This window comes from Loxodonta africana, chromosome 7 (assembly GCF_030014295.1).
Source record: "Loxodonta africana isolate mLoxAfr1 chromosome 7, mLoxAfr1.hap2, whole genome shotgun sequence".
Taxonomy (NCBI): Eukaryota; Metazoa; Chordata; class Mammalia; order Proboscidea; family Elephantidae; genus Loxodonta; species Loxodonta africana.
The window spans coordinates 78366372-78373077 of NC_087348.1; positions in this window are offsets into that span (position 1 = coordinate 78366372).

A 6706-nucleotide genomic window follows, 5' to 3' on the forward strand; every position below is an offset into this window, starting at 1 on the left:
CTTCCATTTAATGATGGAGTGCAGCTGTGCACATCCAACTTTATGGCTTTGTGGGTCAGACAACACCCAGTTCATGACGGGCACCTCAGGCCATGTGGTGTCTTGATGGCTGATGGTTAAGCATTCAGTCTCTGTTTCTATTAGTAGAAACAGAGTAGTTTTTTGCAGAGAATGGCAGGGTTTGCTCCAATATCCTAAGGGTCTGCATTGTGATTCACCAATAGGGGCCTGTCACAGACTACAAACAGCATCTCTCTCTATCTGACACTGACCCTGCAAGCACCATTGAATTAGCTGGATCGTATGACCCAAGTGGCAGGGCCCCTTGCACAGTAGACTTAACCTGTTGCAAAGCCTTCTCTTGTTCTGGGCCCCGCTCAAAACTAGCAGCTTTTTTCCCCCTATGTTTCCTATCTACTCTTTTGAGTTGCTATTGTCAATTTGATCCCACATAACCTAAAGAAAAAAAAAAAAAACCAAACCCGTTGCAGTCAAGTCGATTCAGACTCATAGCAGCCCTATGGGACAGAGTACAAATGCCCTGTAGAGTTTCCTTCCAAATCAGGTGTATTTGAACTGCTGACTTTTGGTTAGCAGCCAAACAACTGCTGCATCAGCAGGGCCACTGATCTCGTAGAGAAGGACCTTAAAAGACCACAATGCGGAAAGATATTCTTCACTAGGTAAGCTAAACTATTGTTTGGTTTTAAGAAAACTTCAGGGGATATTTTTGGTTTAAGGGTTAAAGGTTATCTCAGTGTAATAGTTTCAGGGGTTCATCCAGCCTCCATGTCTCCAGAAAATCTGGAGCCCATGAGAATATAATTTTTTTTTATTGTACTTTAGATGAAGGTTTACAGAACAAACTAGCTTCTCATTAAGTAGTTAGTACACATATTGGTTACCAACCCTATGACATGTCAGCACTCTTCCTTCTAAACCTTGGGCTCTCTATTACCAGCTTTCCTCTCCCCTCGTGTCTCCTTGTCCCTGTCCTTGGGCTGCTGTGCCCCTTTAGTCTTGTTTTATTTAATGGGTCTAATCTTTGGCTGAAGGATGAACCTCAGAAGTGACTTCATTACTGAGCTAAAACAGTATCCGAGGGCCATACTCTCGGGGTTTTTGCAGTCTCTGTCAAGCCAGTGAGTCTGGTCTTTTTTTGTGAGTTAGAATTTTGTTCTACGTTTTTCTCCAGCTCTGTCTGGGACCCTCTATTGTCATCTCTGTCGGAGCAGTCAGTGGTGGTAGCTGTCTGGTAGAGACTGTGATATTCTTGGTCCATTAGTCCTTTGGACAAATCTTTCCCTTGTGTCTTTAGTTTTCTTCATTCTCCTTTGCTCCTGAGGGGCTGAGACCACTGGAGTATCTTAGGTGGCTGCTCACAGGCCTTTAAGACCCAGATGCTACTCACCAAAGTAGAATGTAGAATATTTTCTTTATAAACTGTGTTATGCCAACTGAGCCAGATGTTCCCAGAGATCATGGTCACCACAGCCCTCACCCCAGCACTTCAGTCCCTGAGAGAGTTTGGATGTGTCTACAGAGCTTCCATGACCTTTTCTCGTACAAGTTGTGCTGGCTTGCCAGTATTGTATACCATCTTACCTTTCACCAAAGTTGCCACTTGTCTATTGTCTATTTAGTGTCTTTCATTCACCACCCATCCCCTCCCTGGTAACCATCAAAGATTGTTTCTTTTTGTGTATAAACCTTTTTTTTTTTTTTTTTTAGCAGTCCACTCTATCATTTTTTATTCTGTTCTGTTCTAGTCTAGTCTATTCTGGTCTATTTCATTTTTTTTTTTTTTAATTTTTATTAAGCTTCAAGTGAACATTTACCATTCCAATCAGTCTGTCACATGTAGGTTTACATACATCTTACTCCCTTCTCCCACTTGCTCTCCCCCTATTGAGTCAGCCCTTACAGTCTCTCGTTTCGTGCCAATTTTACCTTCTTCCCTCTCTCTCTATCTTCCCATCCCCCCTCCAGTCAAGAGTTGCCAACACACTCTCCCGTGTCCACCTGATTTAATTAGCTCACTCTTCATCAGTATCTCTCTCCCTCCCACTGACCAGTCCTTTTCATGCCTGATGATTTGTCTTCGGGCATGGTTCCTGTCCTGTGCCATCAGAAGTTCTGGGGAGCATTGTCTCTGGGATTCCTCTAGTCGCAATCATACCTGTGGTCTTTTAATGAGAATTTGGGGTCTGCATCCCATTGGTCTCCTGCTCCCTCAGGAGTTGTCTGTTGTGTTCCCTGACAGGGCAGACATCGATTGTGGCCGGGCACCAACTAGTTCTTCTGGTCTCAGGATATTGTAGGTCTCTGGTTCAAGTGGCCCTTTCTGCCTCTTGGGTTCTTAGTTGTCGTGTGACCTTGGTGTTCTTCCTTTGCCTTTGCTCCCGGTGGGTTGAGACCAATTAATGTATTTTAGATGGCTGCTTGTTGGCATTTAGGACCCCAGGTGCCACAATTCAAAGTGGGATGCAGAGTGTTTTCATAATAGAATTATTTTGCCCATTGATTTAGAAGTCCTCTCAAACCAAGTTCCCCAGACCCCAGACCCTGCTTCGCTATCCTTTGAAGCTTTCATTTTATCTCGGAAACCTCTTTACTTTTAATCCTGTCCAATTAGGCTGACCTTCCTTGTTTTGAGTGTTGTCTTTCCCTTCACCCAAAGCAGTTCCCATCTACAGATTGATCAATAAAAAGCCCTCTCCCTCCCTCCCTCCCTCCCTCCCCCCTTTGTAACCACAAAAGTATGTGTTCTTTTCCGTTTTTTCTGTTTCTCAAGATCTTATAATAGTGGTCTTATACAATATTTGTCCTTTTGCAACTGACTCATTTCGCTCAGCATAATGCCTTCCAGATTCCTCCATGTTATGAAATGTTTCAGAGATTCGTCACTGTTCTTTATCGATGCGTAGTATTCCATTGTGTGAATATACCACAATTTATTTACCCATTCGTCCTTTGATGGACATCTTGGTTGCTTCCAGCTTTTTGCTATTGTAAACAGAGCTGCAATAAACATGGGTGTGCATATATCTGTTTGTGTGAAGGGTCTTGTATTTTTAGGGTATATTCCGAGGAGTGGGATTTCTGGGTTGTATGGTAGTTCTATTTCTAACTGTTTAAGATAACGCCAGATGGATTTCCAAAGTGGTTGTACCATTTTACAATCCCACCAGCAGTGTATGAGAGTTCCAGTCTCTCCGCAGCCTCTCCAACATTTATTATTTTGTGTTTTTTTAATTAATGCCAGTCTAGTTGGTGTCAGATGGAAATCTCATCGTAGTTTTAATTTGCATTTCTCTAATGACTAATGATCGAGAGCATTTTCTCATGTATCTGTTGGCTGCCTGAATATCTTCCTTAGTGAAATGTGTGTTCATATCCTTTGCCCACTTCTTGATTGGGTTGTTTGTCTTTTTGTGGTTGAGTTTTGACAGAATCATGTAGATTTTAGAGATCAGGCGCTGATCTGAGATGTCATAGCTGAATATTCTTTCCCAGTCTGTAGGTGGTCTTTTTACTCTTTTGGTGAAGTCTTTAGATGAGCATAGGTGTTTGATTTTTAGGAGCTCCCAGTTATCTGGTTTCTCTTCATCATTTTTGGCAATGTTTTGTATTCTGTTTATGCCCTGTATTAGGGCTCCTAGGGTAGATCCTATTTTTTCTTCCATGATTTTTATCGTTTTAGTCTTTATGTTTAGGTCTTAGATCCACTTGGAGTTAGTTTTTGTGCATGGTGTGAGGTATGGGTCCTGTTTCATTCTTTTGCAAATGGATATCCAGGTATGCCAGCACCATTTGTTAAAAAGACTATTATTTCCCCAATTGACTGACACTGGTCCTTTGTCAAATATCAGCTGCTCATAAATGGATGGATTTATATCTGGATTCTCAATTCTGTTCCATTGGTCTATGTGCCTGTTGTTGTACCAGTACCAGGCTGTTTTGACTACTGTAGCTATATAATAGGTTCTGAAATCAGGTAGGGTGAGGCCTCCCACTTTCTTCTTCTTTTTCAGTAATGTTTTGCTTATCCGGGGGTTCTTTCCTTTCCATATGAAATTAGTGTATAAACCTTTTCATGAGTTTTCATACTAGTGGTCTCATACAATATTTGTCCTTTTATGATTGACTTATTTCACTCAGAGTAATGACCTCCAGATTCATCCATGCTGTGAGACGCTTCGCGGATTCATCATTGTTCTTTATCATTGTGTAGTACTCCATTGCATGTATCCACGGTTTGTTTATCCATTCATCTGTTGATGGGCATCTAGGTTGTTTCCATCTTTCTTGTTATTGTAAACAATTGTGCAATGAACATGGGTGTGCATATGTCTATTTGTGTGATGGCTCTTATTTTTCTATGATATATTCCTAGGAGTGGGATTGCTGGATCATACAGTATTTCTTTTTCTAGCTTTCTAAGGAAGCACTATATCATTTTCCAAAATGGTTGTAACATTTTGCATTCCCAATAGCAGTGTATAAGAGCTCTGATCTTCCTGCAGCCTCTCCAATATTTGCTACTTTCTCTTTTTTTTATTCGTGCCAGGGTGACAGGGTAGCTCATTGCAGTTTTGATTTGCATTTCTCAGTGAGCATTTCCTTGTATGTCTGTCAGCCACTTGAATTTCTTCTTTGGTGATGTATCTGTTCACTTCCTTTGCCCATTTTTTAATTTTATTACATGTCTTTTCGTTGTAGAGGTTTTGGGTTTTCCTGTAGATTTTAGAGATTAGACCTTTGTTGGATTTGTCATAGCCAACAATTTCTCACAGTCTGTAGGTTCTCTTTTCACTCTTTTGGTGAAGTCTTTTGATGAGCATAAGTGTATAATTTTTAAAATATCCCAGTTATCTAGCTTGCTTACCTTATGGATATTGTGTGTTGTTAGTTATGGTTTGTATCCTGTTAATGCCGTGTACTATGGCCTCTAGAGTTCATCCTATTTTTTCTTCTATGATCTTTATAGTTTTTGGCTTTATACTTAGGACTTTGGTTCATTTTGAATTAGTTTTTGCATATGCTGTGTGGTATGGATCCTGTTTTCTTTTTTTGCAGGCGAACATCCAATTGTGCCAGCACTGGACTTGTCAAAAAAGACTGTATTTTGTCCATTTGATGGACTTTGAGCCCTTGTCAAAGATCAGGTGGCCATGTTATTGTGTTGTTGTTAGGTGCTGTTGAGTCATTTCCGACTTATAGCTACCCTATACACAACAGAACGAAACACTGCCCGGTCCTGAGCCATCCTTACAATCGTTGTTATGCTTCAGCTCATTGTTGCAGCCACTGTGTCAATCCACCTCTTTTCCACTGACCCTATACTCTGCCAAGCATGGTGTCCTTCTCCAGGGACTGATCCCTCCTGACAACATGTTCAAAGTATGTAAGACGCAGTTTTGCCATCCTTGCCTCTAAGGAGCATTCTGGCTGTTGTTCTTCTAAGACAGATTTGTTCGTTCTTTTGGTAGTCCATGGTATACTCAATATTCTTCACCAACAGCACTATTGAAAGGCGTCAATTCTTCTTCGGTCTTCCTTATTCATCGTCCAGCTTTCACATGCATATGATGCGACTGAAAATACCATAGCTTGGGTCAGGCACATCTTAGTCTTCAAGATGACATCTTTGCTCTTCGACACTTTGAAGAGGTCCTTTGCAGCAGATTTACACAATGCATTGTGTCTTTTGATTTCTTGACTGATGCTTCCATGGCTGTTGATTGTGGATCTAAGTAATTTTTCTTTGGTCTTCCTTGTTCATTTTCCAACTTTCACATGCATTAGAAGTGATTGAAAACACCATGTCTTGGGTCAGGCACACCTTAGTCCTTAAAGTGACTTCATTGTTTTTTAAAAAACATAAAAGAGGTCTTTTGCAGCAGAGTTGCCCAGTGCAATGAATCCTTTGATTTCTCGACTGCTGCTTTCCAGGGCATTGATTATGAATTCAAGCAAGATGAAATCTTTGACAACTTCAGTCTTTTCTGTTTATCATGATGCTGCTTAATGGTCCATTTGTAAGGATTTTTGTTTTTTTTTTCTTCACATAGTCCAGCTTCTCGAGTTATTTGCTCCATCTACTAGTTGACTAGGTATGGTTAAAGGATGCAACAGTGATGCACATCTTTCTTAACTTTAAACAATGCAACATCACCTTGTTCTGTTGCAATGGCTGCCTCTTGGTCTAAATACAGGTGACTTATGAGCACAGTTAAGTCAGAGTGAAATGGTATTTCATTGTGGTTTTGATTTGTGTTTTTCTGGTGGCTAATGACATTGTGCATCTTTTCATACGTTTATTGGCCATTTGACTGTCCTCTTTAGTGAAGTGTCTGTTCAAATTGTTTGTACATTTTCTGATTAGTTTATTTGTCTTTTTGTTATTAGGTTGTTGAAGCTTTATGCATATTTTGGTTCTTAGATTCTCATCAGATAAGTGGTTTCAGAAGATATTCTTCCAGTTGTTTACTTTTCACATTTTTGGTAGTCTTTGATGAACAAAAGTTTTAAATTTTTATGAGATCCCGTTTATTTTGTCTTTTGCTGTTTGCATTTTTGTTGTTATATTGGGTATAAAATAATTGTTAAAAGCTGGGCCTGACAGCATTGCCCCTCCGTTTTCTTCTAAGAATTTACGATTTTAGTTTGCACATTTAGGTCCTTAATCCATTCTGAATTTGTT